The 22118-nt window shown below is 37.5% G+C and overlaps 1 protein-coding gene across 3 annotated transcripts in view; it reads right to left on the bottom strand.

Annotated features, from left to right (window-relative positions):
• ENOX1 (ecto-NOX disulfide-thiol exchanger 1) overlaps positions 1 to 22118 on the bottom strand; it is a 345774-nt gene that overhangs the window by 38518 nt on the left and 285138 nt on the right. The gene's annotated exons all lie outside the window — the stretch shown is intronic.

Genomic DNA, 22118 nt, shown 5'->3' with positions numbered 1-22118 from the left:
TCTTTGTGACCCCATCTGGGGTTTTCTTGGCAAAGACACTGGGGTGGCTTGCCATTTCCCTCCCCTCCTCATTTTGCAGGTGGACACAAGTAGGACGAAGTCACCTGCCCAGGGTCACACAGCTAGTAAGTATCTGAGCTGAGTAGGTGAGCTTTGAGCAGGAAGATGGATCTTCCTTCCTCCGTGCACTAAATGCGCCCTTACCTTTCTTAATAAGAGACATATCTCCCAATAATGAGGAGGTGATTGTGCCGCTGTGCTTTTGAATGGCCATCATATTTGGAGAGCATTGGGTTTAAGCACCAGTTTAGGAAGAATAGTGATAAGGCACAGGACATCCAGAGGCAGGAAATTAGAATGGTGAGGGTTCTCCAGTTCCCGCCGTGTGATGATTTCTTACAGTCACTGAGGATGTTTAGTTTAGGGAGGAGAAGAGCTTAGGGAAGGGTAGAAGGCAGGATGGGAGAAAGGAGCCAAAGGTAGCGATTTTCAAGTATATGAAAGGATATTGTGTGCATTCAAATAGTTCTGTTTTCTCTCAGAATTCTGGGTGTAAATTGCAAAGAGGCAAATCTAAGTTTAATGGCAGAGAAAAATCCTAACAACTAGATATATTAAAAGAAGAATGGGAAGGAATCCATTCCCTCTTTAGAAATTTTCAAATTAAGCCAAGGATGATCAGTTATTATGGTTTAGAGAGGAATTTTCTTTCTTCAGGTATGTGCTGGAATTCTGTGATAACCCCTTTCTCTACCTTGATTTTCCCCTCAGATTAAAAGATAGTGAGGAGAGAAAAAATAGAAGGATATTTGAGATTTCCAATTGGATTAATTTCATTAATGCTTCCGTAGGCTAGGCAGTTGTTAAGGAACGAGAAGTTAAGGTTTAGTTGAAATATTTGTGATGTTTATAGTCCAACAAGGGCAGAATGTTATAGTAGATCAGACAGTGGAGTTGGAGGCAAGGTACGGTTGTTCTGGATTTGAGTTTTGTAATTAACAGCTGTAACATCACTTCACTTGTTTAAATCTTGGTTTCCTCATTTATTACACAGAGACAATAATAACTCTCTCCTGGGGTTGGTAAGAGGGAAGCACTTGTTATTATTATTATTACTATTTGAATAACTTCTGAATTATTATTATTATTGTTAGTAAGAAGCCAATAAGGAAGAGCATAGGCAAGTTTGCAAGAAGACAAAGTGAGAATCGGATGAGGAGGAGAAGAGAATTCTTGAATTTTTCAACAGTTAAAAAAGAAGTTTGGACTATCAGATACTCAGCAGGGGCCAGAGGGCCTTGGGTATTATGGGGTTAGAGTTTCTAAGGGTTCTTTAATCTAAGCAATCACTTAAGCCTGGGACTGCCGGCCTCCCGGGAGGGTGGGCTGCCACTCCTGGGTGACCTCTTTGGAGGGGGGCTTTCGTGCTCAGTGTTTGCACTGAGGAGGCGTCCGGAGCCCTGCTGATCACGCCTGAGCTCCGGAGAGCCTATTTAATGGGAGAAGTCTATGGGCTCTTGTTCCTCAGCATGGATGCAGTCATTCATCACGATGCTATCACATCCTCCATGCTGAGACTTTCCACCTCATTGGTGTTCAATTGCTAGACCCCTGAGCCACGAGGAGTATTTGTTATGTTTTAGGACTGCTCTAACAACTGGGCTTAGGAAGTTTTCTGGTTTCAAAGGTCAAGCTGGCCCAGGTCTTTCAGGGGGTGCTGGGGAGAGGAGATTCTAATATATCCCCAAAGGCCTTTGCCACTATGTGGTTCATATGCACAGGACGGATGCATCAGCCAGACGATGCTGAAAACACTGAACACACATTCCCATATTCCCTAAGCTGTCTGGATTCCCAGCAAACTTGGGAGACAGCAGGGTCTCCAGCTGAGTCTGATTAGCAATTGTTCTCATACAATTATGAAGCCAGTGGGAGGGAAGCAGACCAGGAAGCTATCTGGGGGCTGATGGATCAAGGACCAGCCATATCAGAGTAGCCTTTGTAAATGGTGGGGAGGGAGGGAGAGAGGGAGAGGGAAGGAGAGAGGGAGAAAGAGAGAGAGATACAGAGAAAGAGAGAGAGATACAGAGAAAGAGAGATACAGAGAAAGAGAGAGAGAGAGAGAGAGAGAGAGAGAGAGAGAGAGAGAGAGAGAGAGAGATACAGAGAGAGAAAGGGAGAGGGAAGGAGAGAGGGAAGAAAGAAGGGAAGGAGAAAGAGAGAGAGAGAGAGAGAGAGAGAGAGAGAGAGAGAGAGAGAAGGAGGGAGGGAGGGAGAGGGAGAGAGAGAGAGAATCTTTCATAGAAATATTATCTGAATTGACTATGGTCTGAGTAAAAGAGGCAGCAGAAGTGGTACCTTATTTACTAAGAAAAAATAAGACATGTTACCAGAGAACAAGTGGCAGCTTTATAAAAAAAATGAATTTCATATTTGTAGTGTTAGGATAAATTCCTAGGCTGGATCCATGTATGTCCATACGCCTCCTTCTACTTCTATGTATTGTCTCTTTTCTTGAAGGTGGACAATTTTAAGGAGAGTGCAGGAAAAGAAAATGATCATTTATTCAATAAAAACATATTGAACATTTACTAAATATAAGGCATTGTACCAGGCTCTGGGGGGAGAGGGGAGGAGGGAAGGATACAGAGAGAAGGACCAGCTGTCCCTGAGCACCCTGTGTCTGAGGCACTTTAACAGAATCAGGGACATAAATATAGAAAAAACATGTAATAATTACTATAAAGTCTATATAATGTGCTTTGGGACAGTGGTGTCAAACTCAAACAGAAGACCTTTATATAAGGATACCTGTAGAACTAAGATTAAGTTAATTCTAAAATATAACATTATTTATGTTTTATTGTACTTTATTTATTTGAGTGTTTCCCAATTACATTTTAATCATTCCTTTTGGGACTCTTGCAGCTGGCCTGTCTGACTCCTGTGCTTTGGGTGTTAAGAGTGTGTGGAATAGAGAGAGATAAGGTGAAGAACTTACAGGAATGTATGAATTCTTTTTTTTGCATTTTATTTTCATTATTTCTGTATTTACCCTATGGCCTGTATAATATGTGCAGGCTCAAATTTACTTGAGCCTTGGCCAGCTAGAAACATATTTACTTAACCTGAGCTGATGACGTTTATCAGTATTTGACATTTATTGCTATTTAGTCTATTAACTGGACCACTGTCTGCTTGATTAAGTCTGAAGGCCTGATTTTCTGTTTCCTAGAAATCAGGAGATTTCAGGGAAACAGAAACCTTCCATTCCAATCTCTCCGAATAGCAACAACCAATTAGATGCCTCCCCTCCCCTTCTCAATGCTCTCTTACTTGTGATGTAATCTCTTATATAAAAGCTGTGTATCTTTACTATTACTTTAGCTCTCCTACCATGAGCTTTCTCTTTCTTATCTCTTGATGGGATGGCTCATCCTCCGGAGGTTTTCAATAAACAACTTTTCTGCTTTTTACTGAATGACCTCTGAGTAGTCATTTTAGGTAAGGGTCTTCTACATCCCTCACAAGAGGATGCAGCTAGTTGAGATGGTGTGATCAGGGAAGGCTTCACAGAGAAGGTGATGCTAATAGAGAAGAAAGGGTAAAACTGGCCATCAGGCAGCGAGCTTCAGTCTGTGATCATTGACCACATGTTGACAAAGAGACAGTCCTGAAGTACAGGTTCGACTGGGTAACCCCCATGCTCAATAAACTCTGATGACTCCCTATTATACAGGGACCCAGGATGAACTCTATTCTTCCTCTTTCTATGTCTCTGCCCCTCCTTCCCTCTCTTCCTTCCTCTCTCCCTTCTCTCTGTCTCTTTGTCTATCTCTCTGACTCTCCCTCTCTTTCCCTCCTTCTATTTCTGTCTTTATCTCTATGTCCCTCCCTTGCTCTCCCCCTCTCCCTCTTTCTTCCTTTCTCCCTTCCCCTCTCTCTTTCTGCCTCTCCCTCTCTCACCTTCCCCCACCTCTCTCTGTCCCTGTTTCTCCTTCCTTCCTTCCCTCCTTCCCTCCCTCCTTTCCTTCCTTCCTTCCCTCCCTCCTTTTCTTCCTTCCTCTCTCCCTTCCTCCTTTTCTTCCTTCCCTCCCTCCCTCCCTCTTTTTCTTCCTTCCTCTCTCCCTTCCTCCTTTTCTTCCTTCCCTCCCTCCCTCCTTTCTTTCCTTCCTTCCCTCCCTCCTTTTCTTCCTTCCCTCCCTTCCTTCCTCCCTTCTTTCCAGTTTAAAGTTCTTTACCACCTAGTTCTAATCAACTTTTCCAGCCTTGCTATATGCCTGGCTCCCCTTGTCAAATACAATAGTCAAGCAAAGTCAGTCTCCTATTTGTTCTTCCCTATGACATCCCCTGTCCCTTCTCTCTGCCTTTTTCTAGGCCGTACCCCATGGCTGTGATGTGCTCCTTCCTCTCCTCTGCATGGAGGAAGTCCACATTTTATTTAAAGCTCAGTTCAAATGCCACCTCTTAGAAAGACATTATTATTTTAAAGTGCAATACAGAAAAGGCTCCAAATGTCTTGTGCCTAAGGTCATAAAGGAATAATTTTAAAATTATGATTATACCATATGACTTTATATATCTCCTATGTATATATGTGTGTAAATGTATTTGTGGATATATACATATGCATGTATACAATATAGACATATATAAATATAGACACACACACAAAGAGACATGACAAATATACACAAAAATATATATATTCACATTCTATACATCTCCATACATCCACATGCATAAACATAACACAGACATACAAATCTTACAACACATTTACATTTACACAATATATAGGTACCTATATGTTGGAGGTATATACATTCATACAGTATAATCATCATTTTCAAGTAACTCCTTTATTAGCTTAGTGTATACACACACACATGCATATATCTCATAATCTTCCAGTTGCTAGTGTCTCCCTCACAAAATTAACTTGTATGCTATGTCAATACAAAATACATTTACATTTATACATAAATACATATGTTTGTGTATACACATTTATATATGTTCATCTTGTCTCTTACTAAAGACAATAAGTTTCCTGAAGGAAGTTTTGTTTGTTTGTTTTGTCTTTGCATCCCCCAAACCTACTACAGGTACCTAAACACAATAGGTAGTTAAACAATATTCAATGATTGTCTATAAGTCCATCAAACTGCAGGCATCTATCTTGAGAACTCCCCCGTGACAACAGAATCAATGTTTGAAAATGCACCATTTTAGTTAGTAGAAATGTTTATCATCATGTAGGTATAACTTTATAAAGTTGTATGGTATCATAACCATTCTTTTTAAAATAATTCTTTTATTGGCTTAGGTAGGAGTTATGTTGAGCTTTTTATGTATAATGTTTTGAAATAATAATGTCTTTATTATCTTGGGCATAAAACATGTTGAGTGATTTTTTTTTGCCATCATTATAGATGCTGCCTATTTTCAATTCAAGGGGATAATGTCATTTCCATTTCTTAAATGTTGCCTTATTAAATGGCAAGTTTTCTACTGCTTGCTGCCTGAAACATCATGTAATTCAGGATATCACTTTATTTTTCACACCTAGCTGGAAAGGACCTTAGAGACAAAATATTACATCTGCCATTTATAAAGTACTTTTTTCACAACAATCTTGTGAGGTAAGAAATTCAAGCATTATTACCAGCATCTTACAGTTGTAGAAACCGAGGCTTAGAGACACTGAAGTGACTTGTTCACTATCACACGACTAGTAAGTTGAAGAGATGGGACTCGGATCCATTTTTTCTGACCCTTAAGTCTAATTCTCTTTCCATCCTGCCCTTTTCTAAAATCCAACCTTCTCATGTTACTGTTGAGAAAAAATGAGTCTCAAGGAAATAAGATACCTTATCCAAGGTCACAGAGTTGAGAATCAGAACACAGGTTTTTCTGAATATAGCATCATTCCCAGCTTGCCAAGTTAAGCAAAAAATATTTTTAATCTACAGCATACCACTGTATTTCTGGATCATATTGAAAGAAAAAAAAGTAACACATTCTCTACTTCCAACACCTTCTCTATTTCCCTATGCTTTTCGTTCTCCATCCCCTCAACAGACTTATACGCCCGCCGCACCCCCCCCCCAACCCCCCCGGCTTGGAAAAGTATAGACATAAACAATTTCCCCAGCCAATAAAATTGGAGAAACAATCAGAAAAATGCACAGCAAAACCCTTGCAAATGTATGTGTGTGCATCCAAAATTAGTCCCTTTGATTTATCTCATATGATGCTAACTCTATTGCGGGTAAAGATTAATTGTATTATGGTGCTCTGGGCACGTTAGTTTCCCAGTTCATTTCTCAGGAAGACACTTCTTATTTTTCTCCACTACAAAGCACGCGCTATCATAATTTTCACCTGCTGAGTTTAGGTTACTAATGATAATATGAAAATTCAGAGGTTATATTTGACCTTTCTAATGGCAAATAGAGGTCACCAGAACAGATGGGCTATGAAACAATGAAAGGGATGAAAAAGTCATTGGATGATTATTAAAGTAAAATCAAGCCCTACCAGGTTTGCCCGGCTCACTGTGGGTGCTTGGTAAATATTAAACAGTTTTTCCTAAGATCCAATCCTCTGTCATCACCTCTCGTCTCCTTATACAGAACAAGAGAAATGTTCCAGGAAGAACTGGGTGCCCTCGACATTACTGAAGCATGATGTGGGTCATGGCTAGCAATTTTGGGGTCATGCAAAGAAAATATCATAAATGTCCTAGCGCCCGAGTGGTGTTGATCAAATTTCTCCCTTTCCTTCTCCCCACTGCTGGGCTGCTGCCGACGCAGCAGATAGGAAAGACCAAACAAGAGGGATCGTTTGGGTCAGTTCATTCATTTCTGAAATGCCCACTATTTGCCTAACAGGTGTAAGAAGCTGCGTGAAGATAAAACTCAGATCGGTCTCTGCCTTTAAGGAGATGAGAGGCGATGTTCGGTTACGGTAGGAAGAGTGGAGACAGGAGAACTGGATTCAAGTCTTGACTCCTCCATTTACTATCTTTTTAATCCCAGAGGTTCAATTTCCTTATCTGTAAAATGGGAACTATCCACTCCCTAGGTAAACCAATAAATGTGTTATTATTGGGAAGATGATAATTGTTTTGTTCGGTAATAAAAGATGTGTTTGAAAAACCAATAAATGTGAGCTTTTATTGGGAACACAAGGTGCACAGATGAAACAATTACATATTAATTTTAATAATACGGAACATATCATTGGATTTCATATCTATTGAATGAGGGAGTTGAATATCACCTTCCCTCTCCTTAGCAAGTTAATACAATTCAATTCAATTAACACATATTAAACATTTTCTAAGGTGAACATGCTAGGGATACAAAGTCCAAAAAAAAGAAATAATCCCTACCTTAAAAAAAAACTTCTTAAACTCTATGTCACTACTTTCTAACCACTCCAATCTCAGAGCTTTGGTAACTTAAAAAATTTTTTTTTCCTTTTCTTTTTTCCCCTGAGGCAATTGGGGTTAAGTGACTTGTCCAAGGTCACACAGCTAAGAAGTATTAAGTTTGAACTCAGGTCCTCCTGACTTCAGGGCTGGTGCTCTATCTATTGCGCTGTAACTTTAAAATTTAATAAAGCAGGTAGTATTTAATCCTTGTTGAGGTTTAATGATATACTAGTTGCTGGGAGTGAGAGAGAAGTTTGAGACATAGGAACTTTCTCAGGAAATCCACATTTTATGTTGGATGGGGACAGGTCCAGACTGTATGTGCCATAAAAGCAGATACTATGTTTGTATTTAAACTTTGCATCTCCCCCAGAATGGTACCATGGGGGGAGCTCATGATTTACAGTCAGAGGACTGGTCTTCCAATCTTGCCTCTATGCATTTGTTACCGTTGTGATATTGCGCAAGTCACTGCAGTACTTCTTTGGGTCTCAGTTTCTTCATCAATAAAATAAAGGGACTGATAGGTTACACAGTGGATAGAACACTGGGCCTGGAGTCAGAAAGACCTGAGTTCACATATTAAACAACTACCAAGGCATTTAACCATTTAAACACACTAGTTGTGTGACTCTGGGGAAGTCATTTAATCCTGTTTGCCTCTGTAAAAATTTCCTTATGAGCTGGAGAAATAAATGTCAAAATACTCTAGTGTCTTTGCCATGAAAACCTCAAAAAGAAGTCACAAGGAATCAGACATGACTAAAAAAATGTCTAAAAAAGAACAACAAAATTAAAGGGGATGAAATAGCTCATAGGATTATAGACTTGGTAGAATCTCAGAGGTCATTTAAATTCTTATAGATGAGGAACCTAAGGCCCATGGAGTCCATAAGTGACCTACTCACTCAAGTCATGAGTCATAAAATAGCAGAATCAGAATTTGAACCCAGAATTTTTTTTCTTTTTTTAAAAATTTATTTTGTTCCTTTATTAATTTTTAAATTTTTTTCTCATGATACATGTATGTTAACTTTTAAAACACACATTTCTTTATGAGTCATGTTAGGAGAGAAAAATCAGAATAAAAGGGAAAAACCATGGGAGAGAAAAAGAGAAGTTAACATAGCTTGTGTTGATCTACATTCAATATCCATAGCTGTTTTTCTGTATGTAGATGGCATTTTCTGTCCAAAATCTACTGGGATTGCTTTTGATCACTGAACCATTGAGAAGAACCAAGTCGTTTATAGGTGATCATCACACAATATTGCTATTACCATGACAAATATACTCCTGGTTCTGCTTGTTTTGCTCAGCATCAGTTCATGTAAATCTTTCTAGGCCTTTCTGTAATCACCTTGTTCATCATTTTTTTGAACAATAATATTCCATTACCTTCACATACCACAACTTGTTCAGTTATTTCCCAACTGACGAGCATCCACTCCTTTCCCACAAAAAGAGCTGCTAAAAATATTTTTGACATGTGGGTCCTTTTCCCTGCTTTATGATTTTCTTGGGCTACAGATCCAGTAATAGCACTGCATATGAACCCAGAATTAAATCCAACACTCTTTCTACTACACTAAACAGCCTCACTGCTTCTTATATTAAATGAGGAGGCAAGACTAAATCCTAGGTGTCAAACAGGCAGCCTGTTGGCCATACTATAACTTAGTATGGCCCAAACTACTTTAAAATGTAATCTGGGACTATTCAACAAAACAAAAATACCACAGACCATAATAATGTAAATATGTGGCTTTTAAATTGATTTTTTAAAATACACCGACTGCAGGGATCCTTACATATGATTTAGTGGCCACTATTTCTATTTAGGTTTTTGACACCATTAGACTAGATGAGGCTTTAGGTTATCCCTTGCAGTCCTAAGATGCCATCATTCCAGGGAACAACACTAAATGGTATTAAATTAAGCACTAAATTATAGCATACAATTCTAAGTGCCATAAGAGTTTAGAGCAGATGAAGAGATTCAGGAGGGATGCAAGACTTGGAGAAGACCAGAAGAGATATAGTAGGCAGTGAGGTACAGTGGGAGAAAAAATTAGTTCTGGAGTCAGAAATCTGCATGGAGATTGACATTGAATTCTGCCTCTGAGGATGATCACCTTTGTGATTTTAGGCAACCTATTTAACCTTTCTGTGCCTCACTTTTCTCATCTGTAAAATGAGGATAATAACAGAGGATCAAATGTGATATTAATTATTCAGCCCACACCTGGCACATTGTGTTTTCAACTGTCCAGTCATGTCTGACTTTTCTTAACCCTGTGGACTATTCTGCCCGTGAGGTTTTCTTGGCAAAGATATTGGAGTGATTTGCCATTTCCTCCTCCAGTGGATTAAGACAAACAGATGAGAAATGATGCACCTTCTAAGGACCTGAGGTCAGAATTTAAACTCAAGTGTTCCTGACTCCAGGCCCAGCACTTTGTCAACTGAGCCACCTGGCTGCCTCCTAGTGACTTGCCCAAGATCACTCAGCTAGTAAGCATCTAAGGCCATATTTAAACTTCAATCTTCCTGTTTGAAGCCTAGAGATTTATCCATTGAGCCACATAGCTGCCTGCCAGGTCCTAAAGCATTAGTTATTATTAGTATTGTTATTATTACTATTATTTAGATAGATGGAAGGAAAAGAAGTGGGTATTCAAGCAAGAAGAATATGGTTTAAAATTATTATCAGTGAATAATTTTATTATCACGTGGGAATGAAAAATATTATAAGATGATTTTTCCCCATGCCTGATGTTGGATCAAACCAGTCCAACTTTCTTATCCCGAAGGGGCTAGTTTAAAGCTTACACTATATGAAAGAGATTGCCTCTTCATTGCCAAATGTGCAAGAGCAGAAAAAGAAAAGTTAAATTCACATAATAAATGGGGAATTTGCACTCACAAACACTTCTCACATTTTAAGGTCTCCTTCCTGAAAGTTAGGAATATAAAGAAATTGCCTGTGCTAATTAGAATTTAAAAGTCTCATAAAAAAAACTCCAGCTCATTAGTATCCCCAGAGCTCTGTGGAAATGTTCCAAACAAAAATGTCCATCACTCACCCTCTATGATCTAATGGGAATACACACACACACACATACACTCACACACTGATAGTGATGGGGAATATCATAATACTAAATCTCTCCTACAAGGGCAATTTCTAGGATAAGGAAGGCTGAGGCTGATAGGATTTTCTTGAACAAATTAAATGAATAGAAATCTGCAAAACCATTAAGTGTTCTATGACTGGTGAGTTCACCGTTCTTCCATTCCCCCCCTCCAAAAAAAAAAAAAAAAAAGCCCTTCCAGGATTCAGGGAATAATTGGCGTTACCTGGCAAGGGCTCATTTCCTGTGCCTTCCAGTAACACTGGATATTTACAAAATAGACTGATGCCAGCTGAAATCAAAACACAGATTCCTGTGGCTCAGAGGACAGACTCTTCTGTGGCCAAGATGTTCAGGCTGCACGGGGATGTGGCGGCTCGGCAGCCTGAGGTGGCCAAGAGCCCATCCTTTTGCTGGTGGTTTTAACCTCATGGAAGAGGCAATTCCCAACATCACTAAGCCAGAGATAGGGGCTCCTTTCTAATTCTTTTCGGGAACAAGTCTCTGTTCTGATTTCACCTCATGCTCCAGTGGACTTAAAATCACTCCTAAGGCTTTGACTCGAGGTTAAAGAGACTCACTGAACTTATGAATAAATTCAGTATCCCTGGTTAAAGAGCTCTATTCAATGTTCCCCCAAAGTGAAACATCCAGTCTCCTTTGAGGCAGCTCTTTGATCAAGATGTCCAGGACAGCCCTAGTAATAAAAAATATTTTGACTACTTTTGCATTACTCAGTTACTTTCAGGAATTCACTAAACTGGTTCAAGACAAATATTGGTATAGAATACAAGTCTAATGAAATACTGAGCATGTGCTAAGGGGGTAGGAGGGAACAGACCATTTCAAGGCTATGTGAGAATGTCCCAGATATCCTTAATGTATATTAATGTGGGAAAGGAGAGAGGTACACATTCATCCCTATGCAAAGGTAAAATTAACTTTAGAAGGAAGTGGATCTGTTGGGGGTCAAAGAAGCTGGAAATTCTGGCAGTACTAACAAATAGGTATTTCAACTGGGTTATTGTAATTCCAAATACAGGATGGGATCAATAATGACTACTTTCATAATAATTGCAACTTTTCTCCCCCTTCATAGCACTCTGTGTTTCAAAAGCAGGGAATGATATGAATTCCTAAGATGTTTCTTCTGAGTTCAAGAATTTTATGAAAGCAACACTGTAGGGGGAGGAAAGAAGTAAAGAGCAGAAGAAAAGTTTATATAAGCACAATCCGGAATATAGCGATCACTGAGTCCAATTCCTACATTTTTCAGATGAAGAAATGAGATTAAATGATGTCCCAAATGATAAAGGTTTCTAGAAATGGCCAATTCTGAATTCAAGTCTTTTTACTATCTTATAATGGATTTCTTATGCTCAGTCTTCAGGTTGGATTAAGAGAAAGGAAGAACAGGAGAGGTAATATTTGGGACACTCCATTTCTTTGGAGGTAGTTTAAAAATGTTTGTTGCCGTATCCAAGCTGAGAGCTATCATACCTTTTCCATGTGGAAGTATTGCACAACCTACCAATATTAATCAATCTATTTGCAATGTGTCCCATGGGAACTGTTTGATTTGATTGAATAATCTATTTCAGGACAAGCTTTTCTATATTCATATGAATGAGTTTTAATGCTAATCAGGAAAACATCTTTATCAAAAGTTTTAAGGGGGAATGGGCTGTGAGGAAGATCTGATTGTGACATCTGTCACCCACTAATCTCCAGGGTTGATTAGGCTGAATTGGCTATATAGAGAAGAGTGAAATTAATTCAAACTTCCTTTTCACCTCTACTTCCATCACCATCCAGTCAGTCAAATATAATCCAACATCTTCCCAGCCACTCCCCAATACAATAAGTATTCCCTTGTGTTGGGAAAGTAATTTGATCAGGCAGTAAATGAACTATACATGTAGGAAAAGAGAATGAATATTCCCTTTCCAAAAGGCTACAGAAAGAGATGATAAAAACCAAAGAGTTGGAAATCCTTATATAAGACTGGAGTCAATCACTGGTTTCCAATTCTACCTGAGGAAGACTGGTCTCCATATATTTCGGGTCAGGAAAGTTCACACATCTGTACTCCCCCATCTCCTGTCCCCTTCCTTCAATTTATGTTAGTAGAATTTGTATTGTGTAGATATCATTGTTAGGGAATTCAACACACTTGAAAATTCAGGAAGTTTAGGTGCTTCTTATAAGTATATGAGGGACAAAAAGGAAGGGAAGTTGGCCTAGAGAATTCTCCCTCCATTCCAAGTGTCATTTTAGTAGGGTGGTCACAAGTCAAATCAGTTTATTTTTGGCTCATTGTCTCCCTTTCTGCCTTTCCCCCAACCCTTCCTAGAAGCCAGAGCTGATCATTCTCCTTTCTATTTCTTACTGGCACTCAGGCAAAATTTCTGCTTCTGACATTCTTTCTGGAGGTGAGTACACATGTGACAAAGCGCTCTCGATTGGTCTCCCTCTCTCTCCCTCCCCCCTTTCTCCTCTCTCTTTTCCTCCCTCCCTCTTTCTCTCTCCCTTCTGTGTTTCTGTCTCTCTTTCTCTTTCTTCTCTCATCCCATTCTTTCATTCTCTCACTCTCCATCATGTGAGGTCACACAGGCTGCCATTTACTGGGCAGTTTGCCCAGAAATAAGACCTCTGTACTTCCTTTTTATAATTGTAAAACAGAACTGCCTGTGTCTCCTAACATGATTTATCTTAAAGAACTGAACCTCTGGTATTCTCTTTTGTTGATTAAACTGAGCTTCATTTGGATATTGTAGATATATTTGATTCAATCACTTAAAATGACTTAATTACCATTCAGAGATGGAATCCATTTTATTTTCTTAACTTTGCTAGTTCTCAAACTCATAAATTGAAAACTTAGCTAATGTCATTGGGAAGCCGGGGCACTAAACAGGGAAATGACTTGTTTCCATTAGCCTAGATCTGGGTAGACAGCAGAATATGACATGGCTCTCTAAACCTTAAATACTTCATTTCAAGATCCTATGTTACAATTTTTTAAGACTCCTTTTCCTACATGGAGCTCTGAAACATGTTCTTCTAGAATCCCTAGAGAGTTTGCATCATTTTGCCTTCCAAAAGTACTCAGGAATGGCTATTATCTTATTATTGTTTCTTCTTAAATGTTCCCCAATTCTTAACTTGGTGGCATTTTTTGAGAAGACCCAGAATCATGATTTCATTGATGTAGGGAAAGTCCCTACACTGATACAGGCCAACAATTCATCTGTGACTTTTAATCTTATAGAATTGCCTGGGATCTTCAGGAGTTACTGACTTGCTCATGGTCCCATGTGTCAAAATCAGAACACCATCTTCATCTATTAAGAACCTTGCTGACTAGAGTCAAATGATATTATATCATGATGATGATGATGATGATGATGACGACGACGACTAGGTATTTACTTTAGTTATTGCTGCTTCATTATTTATACTTATTTATCTTTTGGGAATTAGGCTTTAATTGTTTCTGAAAAGAGAAACTAGATTTCTTTCCATTTTACCAACTCAGGACAATATACGGGGCTCACTTTTACTGACAAGTATTATTCATAAATGGATACAGAAACATGTTGAATGGTCTAAATTATTAGCACATATAAGAATGTTGTTCCAGACTGATCAGGAGAATTGAGCTATAATTTTCAAAATGAATAAATATCCTTTAGATCTGTTTTGATTTCAGTGAATAATACAGTCATAGAATTCTTCTGCCTAGAGCTAACGTTCTCATTTCTCTTGGCTATACTCTTCCTATCTGGCTTGGAACAACAAGGTATTTTAGTCTCTGAACAAAACCTGACAAAATTATCAAATGTGAATTAATCCCATTACCTGTATTTTACAGGTATTTACATGCTTCTACGAGTTTTAATTTCAACAATCTCAGAATTTTTTCCAGTCCCACAGATCGCAAACACCTTTGAAATTTAGTAGCTGGCTTCTTGGAAGATATGGCGACTAAAGAATTCATCATTCTGTGGCTACTGTAGCGATGAAAGGAAGGGAACAAATACTTATTAAGCTCCTACTACTTGCCAAAGGCTGTGCTAATGCTTTACAAATATCTCATTTGATCTTCACAAATCTGGGAGCGAGATGATATTACCCCCATTTCACAGTGAAGGGATTGGACAGGATCACACAGCCGGTGAATGACTGAGGTAAGTAAACAAACTCGGATTTTTCTGACTCCTGGCACAGCCTTAGAAAGCCTGGGCGAAACCCTCATTATGGCAATTAAATTCTGGACATTAGGGGAGGTAGATGCACCAGAGTTTCCCAGTACCCAAACCTGCCAGTCAGAACAGACCCACAAGGTCCCATTTCCCACCAGCTTCTTGTTCGCTAATGGAATACTCTATAAGACTCCCTTTCTCATGTATTCATGAAAAGCCGAGGTTAAGCAAAGTGAGCGGGAAGCCAGTTTCTTTGTCTGATTCTCCCCCAGAATCTGGAAGGATCCAGAACTGGATTCCTAGGTTTGTGGAAGAGCCCCCGTTATCATTAGCGCTGCTAAGGGCAGGGGGTGGGATTCTTCTGTGGGATTGCTCAGACGGATGGTGGGTTTCTTGGCAGGCAGCGGAGGATGCGGTTAGCTCATGATGAAGTGGTAAACAAGCCTGAGAGAAGTAGCAAAATCAGAGGGAAATGCAGAATCAGCGTAAGAAGATGGGATGATGATTCATGTCAGAATGGTGGGAGTGAGGTGTTAATGTAAGAGCAGAGGAGAGCCGGCAGAGTCCTTGAGGGGAAAGGAAAGCTGGTCCCACGCGAAGCCCACACGGAGATGCAAGAGAGAGAGACCACCGACTCATTTCCAGCCCTCATCCCTTGGGCTGGGGGGGAAGCTCAGGCTTTGGAGCTAGAAACACCAGTCAGACACATAGTTTTATAGATGAGGAAACAAGGACCTGGAGGTCAAGTAGTTTTCTCAACTACTTTTTTTATGAATAAAGGTTTTGAAGAGAAAAGGGCTCCCACCCATGTCCTCCATCTCTTGTGCTCTAACTCAAACTTTATCTTTATCAATCAAAACTTTGGGCTCTTCCACAAACCTAGGAATCCAGGTCTGGACCCTCCCAGACTCTGGGGGAGAATCAGACAAAGAAACTGGCTTCCCGCTCACTTTGCTTAACCTCGGCTTTTCATGAATACGTAAGAAAGGGAGCCTTATAGAGTATTCCATTAGCAAACGAGAAGTTGATGGGAAATGGGACCTTGTGGGTCTGTTCTGAGCGGCAGGCTTGGGTACTGGGAAACTCTGGTGCATCTACCTCCCCTAATGTTTCTAATGTAACTAATCTGGTTTCCCACCAGAGCACGGGCCTGAGAAGCTAACATACATGGCAGGTTAGTTTTTTTATGAAGTAAGGGCAAGGGACAATGTCCAATAAGATTGATCACTCAATAGATATTAGTGAAGTGTCTCCTTTTTTCCCCTAAAGAACTCAGCATGAAGCCTTTCCCAATCTCTATACAAATGTTAGTGCCCTCCCTTTCAAATACTTAATGACATTTTATCCTCTATATTCATCTATATTTTACATATATTTATCATATATATTCATCTATATTTTATCATATGTTTTGTCATATATATTCATCTATATTTTATCATATATATTCATCTATATTTTACATATATTTATCATATATATTTATCTATATTTTATCATAGGTATTCATCTGTATTTTATATGTTTTATCATATATATTCATCTATATTTTATCATATATATTCATCTATATTTTACATATATTTATCATAGGTATTCATCTATATTTTATCATATGTCTTATCATATATATTTTACATATATTTATCATATATATTCATCTATATTTTATCACATGTTTTATCATATATATTCATCTATATTTTATCATGTTTTATCATATGTATTCATCTATATTTTATCATATGTCTTATCATATATATTCATCTATATTTTATCATATATCTTATCATATACATTGATCTATATTTTATCATATGTATTCATCTATATTTTATCATATGTCTTATATATTCATCTATATTTTATCATATGTTTATCATATGTATTCATCTATATTTTATCATATGTTTATCATATATATTCATCTATATTTTACATATATTTATCATATATATTCATCTATATAATATATATTTTATCATATATATTCATCCATATTTGACAAATATTGTTACATATATTTATATACACTCTTGCCTCCCTTATTAGAATGAAGCTCTTTTATGGATTGGAATTATTATTATTATTTTTTTTTTTTTTGCTGTCCAGTATCTGACTCAGAGAAAAGATTTAGTAAATATTTGCTAGTTCTCCGATTTAGAGGGATCAGAATTAGGACCATGGGCAGGAAAGGGGAATGCCAGTGCAACTATGAAGTAAGGCAGGAAAGCAGATGAAGATACATGAAAAAGGTTGATATATTTATGAAGGAAGAGTTGTTTTGGTCAAAATATTTTAAAACAGGTTTTTAGTCTGCTGATCTGTCAAACTATCTTGCTTCATATTAATACAGATCTAAGACAAAATCTTCATATAGGAAAAAAAAAACTTTATTTCAGGTTTTTTCCTCCAAATATTCTTTCATAAGGAATTCTAGCTGCTGGGTTTTACCAAAAACCATACACACTGTGGGGAGGTAATGTTGCAGGGGTAGATGCTTGCTGATCTCATTCTTTCCTTTGGTAGGACAGCCAGTAGAGGAGAAGTGAATATAGTCTATTGAAGGGTCTCATAGGTCCTTAATATCATAAATCTAAAGCTGAAACTGCCCTAAAACATGTCTAATGGTCTAAATCAGGGGTCCTCAAACTTTTTAAATAGGGGGCCAGTTCGCTGTCCCTCAGACTGTTGGAGGGCCGGACTATAGTAAAAAACAAAAACTTTGTTTTGTGGGCCTTTAAATAAAGAAACTTCATAGCCCTGGGTGAGGGGGATAAACATCCTCAGCTGCCGAATCTGGCCCGCAGCCGGAGTTTGAGGACCCCTAATAATTGTATGTGGTGTTACACAAGTAAGAATATTATTACAGACTCTTTAGGGAAATTGAGTTATAATCTTCAAAATGGATAAATACCCTCTGGATCTGTTCTGGTTTCAATGAGTAATTCATTCATAGAATTATTTTGCCTAGAGCTGAATTTCTCATTTCCCTTGGCTATATTCTTCCAATCTGCTTTGGAACAACAAGATATTTTAGTTGTCCAAACAAAACTTTACATACATCTTTGAATTTTAGTTTTAAAAAATCTGGATATTTTTTCTATTTCTCTAGCTCACAAACCTCTTTGCATTTTAATAGCTGGTCTCTTGAAGGTTATGGTGACTGAAGAATTCATCACTATTCCATCTATTCCAACCCTCTGCTTTTATAGCTAAGGAAAGATTCAGGATGGTTAAGGGATTTGTTGAAAAGTCACAAAGGCACTAAGTATTAGTGGAAGAATTTGAATCTATATCTTCTGACTTTAGACTGAGTTTATGATCTCTTGTCCTGTATGTTAAATGAAAGAGTTACATAAGAACAGTCATTTGGGCTTTTCTTAGTCTTTGATGTAGGGACACCATTTACTTTTGGGTTTCTTCTTTTACACATCTTTATCCCATCTGCATATATGTTTATCCTTCAAGATGGAAAAACCACATTTTAAAATTGGGAAGGATATTTTCACATATGTTGAAATGCCTGTAAATGTACCGCACTAACATGTGTAAACATGATTGTTCAGGCGCTTCCTTTTATTATGAGAAATCACTTCGGTCAATCTGACGTCAACACAGTATCATTTCTCCATCGTGCAAGGATGTGGGGAGTGTTTTTATTAAGATAGAAAAGGCTCTTGCTGAATTGAGAATCAGGAAAATCTGGGTTCTAGTTCTGGATCTGAGACTCAATACTTATGTGACCTTCTGTAAGTCACACCTTAACTCACATTTTCTTAATTCTAAAAATAAGTTGGAATAGAAAATTCCAAGTTTTCTTTTAAATCTCTCTAGGAATCATCTTTTTCAACCCTCAAATGAAGATATTAGACTCTGTGAGTTCCCTCCCATATCTTAAAGCCTCTGGACCCACTTTTGTGGGTGACCCTGACTGAGTTTTTAAGTTTTAAGTTAAGTTCATTATCAGAGCTCTATTCTTCAGCTTTCCAAAGGTTTGAAAAACTGATCATTGAAAACCCAATATGTGTCATATCAGGTGGGGCTGGAATTTAGACTGGAGAAAAATCATACTGAGGACCTCAGACAAGACTAATTTTAAATTCAAGCTGAATTAAAAGACATTATTTATCCCATATGAGATTAATATTCAAAATTCCACAGGCAAATAACATGTTTGGCTTCAGCAATTTGGGCCTTGACCAAGATCAGGGCCTGATGGCATTATTTCATTGTCCTAACAGTCATAAAATTTATGCTTTCTTCTAGAAAAAGCTGATTCTGGGTGAACTGGCAAAAGATTTTAATATATCAAAATAGGAAATAGGGAAAGGATGTAGTTTATTTAAATTGTTATATTTATTTAAATTAATTGACACTTCTGATGAAAGTGGATTTTGTGTCAAAATACTCGGGTCTAAACCCCGATTTTGTCATTTACTGGCTTTGTGAGTCATTGCAAGACCATGGGACTCAGTACACCTGTTCAATTGCACTGGATTTTTCAATTGCTAACATTGATGTTGTAATATCAGGATGTTTATAGACCAGAATATCAGTTAGGATCTGAATCTAGTTCTATTTTAAATATGGTAAATAAAGAAAATAATAAGAAAGAAAGAAAATTTAAAAATGGCTATAAGGCAACAACATAATGGAATCAAGAATGTTTCCAGGCGTAAGTATGCTGGAATCTGGGAGCTGCTTGGCCCTTGGAAACAAGCTAGGAAATTGCAAGGATGGAAATGTCTTACAGAAGACACCCATCAGAATTACTGATGAAATCCTTCAGGTGCACACCTGACATGTGAGTGCCAAGGCAATTCTGGGAAGCCAAAACAGAATGCCAGAATCTATCACAGTAAATGGTTGTGAATAGTAACCAAAAAAGCCAATGTGATCTATCCCAAGAATGATCTGCTCTGGCAGAACAGGTTCACTGTGCACCAACTTCTGATGTGAATGACAATAGCAAAAATCTATTTGTCTCAATCAGTAATATTTTAAATACAGGCTTTTAGTTTAATGGCCTGTTAAAGGACCTTGCTTCAAATTGTCAATATAGATCTATGACAAAATTTTCAGAGTACAAAAACTTTACTGCAAACTTTCCCCTCAAAATATTCCTTCATAAGACCTTTTATTAGAACTACTAGCAAATAGCAAAAATGACTAACTTTTTAATTTTCCTTACCTAATATGAGCTTTTTGGGTAAGGATCAAAATACAGAAATGGAGATATGAGAGGAGATGAACGATTGACTTCAAATCTGTCCTCAGACTCTTACTAGCTGTATGACCTTGGCCAAGTCATTTAACCCTCAGTTTTTTCATCTGTAAAATGAGCTGAAGAAGGAAATGGCAAACTACTTGAGTATCTTTGCCAAGAAAGTCACAAATAGGATCATGAAGACTGAAAAACTAAAAAACTGAACAACACTAATTGCAACTAAATTTGACAGGTAGGTTATCTAGTTTCCTCATGTACAAAGGAGGAGCTGGACTAGATCAAACCTAACGGTTTTTTTTTTTTTTAGGTCAAACATTTATGAAGACAATTAAAAGTGAGAAAGGATCTTAGAAGGTAATTTAATTCAGCTTTAGCTCTAAAAAGGTGATAGATAAATCTTGCTGAAGGCCATACAGTTTATAAACAGAAGAAATGAGATTACTCTACTAGACCAGTACACAATATAAAGCTTTGTCCTAAAATATCTTCTCCATAAACTATTATGTTGTAACAGAGGAACAATGAATTGAGAGACTTTGGTTCAATTTCGGATGCTATCTCTTAACTACTTCTCTAGGTCTCAATTTCCTTCTTTGAAAATAAGGGGTTAATTAAATGATTGCTTATATGTCTCTCACTCCCTTTCTCCTCTTCTTCCAAGCCTGGACTGAGGTATTCCTTTAATATCATTATTGTAAATTAAAACAAAATAAACAAGCTAATAAACAAACAAAACCAACAACTAAAAATAAGAGATTGTAAAAGAATAATTGTTCTGAATCATTTCAAGTATCTAATCTGAAATGAACTGAAATTCAAGGTACTGAAAACCTCTTGGGAATGTTTGTTGAATAAATGTCAGTGACTTCTGAAAGTTCTTGGAAAATGGAAGTGGTACTCTAAGCCTGGAAACAAGTGATTGTTGTCCTGATTTTCCAAAATGTTTCCATTTTGGTAGACTGAAACAAATAAGACAGTGATTTTGACTATACCTTGAGGTAAAATTCTGGGTATATCAAAGGGATGGTTTGTGAACAATTAGAAAGGGAAAGTGTGATCACTTATAGCCAGCACTGGTTTCATTAAGAACATGTAATGCCAAACTAATTTTTTGACTTTTGAAGGTTCCTAGGATGTTAATCAGAAGAAGAGTGCTTTTGATTATCTACTTTTTGACAAAGTATTTTATAAAGTCCTTTCTTCTCATGCTATCTATCCTTGTGGGCAAGGGGAATGAAATGGGATAAATGATAATCCAGACCCAAATTGTTCTAAATCAATTTCAGTTTAGAAGCATATCTCTAGTGAGATCTCCAAAGTTCTGTCTTTGGCCCTATGTTGTTCAACATTTTTGACAATGACTTGGATAAAAGCTTAGATGAGTGCTTATTAAATTGCAAATAATGTAAAGTGGAGAGAGAGACATGCTACTGATGTTGGGATCTATGTTGTAAATAATTAAATAGAATATACACAAGATGGAAAATCCTTCCTACTTGGCCCAAGCTCGCTCAAAAATTCTATGTTCTGGTTCTGTGCCAGATAAACAAAAGTGCTCAGTAAGTAATTTTTGAAGAAAAGAATAATATTAGCAGATAGACTCATGTGAAAGGAAAAAAGACTGACCCAATCGCAAAATAAATAAATAAGTATAGGTTTGTATTCTATGAACAAGAGAATGAATGCAAACTTCTTGAAAGCAGGGAATATTTTACTTTTGTTTTTATAGCAGATAGTGTTTAATAAACACATGTTGATTAATTAAGTGATGGTTAAACATTCAAAACCATTAAGAACCTTGAGAACAGATATCTTACCTTTAGAAAAGTAGAAACACCAGTCCAGGGTTTTGTACCATGGACCTCTTTGGCAGTCTGGTGAAACCTTCTTAGAATAATGCATTGTACATGCATTACAAAGGAAATATACTGAAATATACTTATCAAAATTTTTTAAATGAGTTCTTGGGTTCCTTTTTAAGAATACCAGCCCTTAGAGAAACCTATGGTGTAATAAATTAGGCATAATGTTCTAAAGATCATGATAACATGCATAATACAAGATACTCTATGACATTACAATGTTCCATCTCTCATTGGTCTTCTTGG

The sequence above is a fragment of the Antechinus flavipes genome, chromosome 3 (genome assembly GCF_016432865.1).
Source record: "Antechinus flavipes isolate AdamAnt ecotype Samford, QLD, Australia chromosome 3, AdamAnt_v2, whole genome shotgun sequence".
In the NCBI taxonomy this organism is placed as follows: Eukaryota; Metazoa; Chordata; class Mammalia; order Dasyuromorphia; family Dasyuridae; genus Antechinus; species Antechinus flavipes.
The sequence above is the reverse complement of the archived record's forward strand: the minus strand, read 5'-3'. Positions and strand labels throughout refer to the sequence as shown.